We start from the raw sequence: 492 nt of genomic DNA on the forward strand, positions 1-492 counted from the left end.
CTGCTGCAGATTCGGCTACGGCAGCAGCAGCATCGACAGCAGCAGAAACTGCAGCAGCAGCAGCGCGAGGCACACCAGCAGGAGACACAACAGCAGCGCCAGCAGCACCAGCAGCACCAGCAGCAGCACTTGCAGCAGCAGCAGCAGCAGCAGCAGCAGCAGACAGCCCAGAAGCAGCAGCAGCAGCAAATGCAGATGGTCGGCTGCTGCACACTGAGGGAAGAGCAGTTCTGTCTCCTGTCTCTCTCTCTCCATTCAAAGTGCCGAGAGAGCTGCTGCAGCAGCTGCGCCCTGCTGCTGCTGCTGCTGCTGCTACTGCAACTGATGCTGCTATTACACAGTATGTTGCTGCAGCAGCATCACATTTTCTAGATAAAGCAGCAGATACAGCAGTACCTAAGGCAGCAACAGCAGCAGCAGCAGCAGCAGCGCGAGACGCAGCATGGAGAGAGGCCCAGGAGGGTGGCACAGCTGAGGAAGTTGCAGCAGCTG

Source organism: Eimeria acervulina, genomic scaffold (genome assembly GCF_000499425.1).
Source record: "Eimeria acervulina Houghton genomic scaffold, Eah_scaff65, whole genome shotgun sequence".
In the NCBI taxonomy this organism is placed as follows: domain Eukaryota; phylum Apicomplexa; class Conoidasida; order Eucoccidiorida; family Eimeriidae; genus Eimeria; species Eimeria acervulina.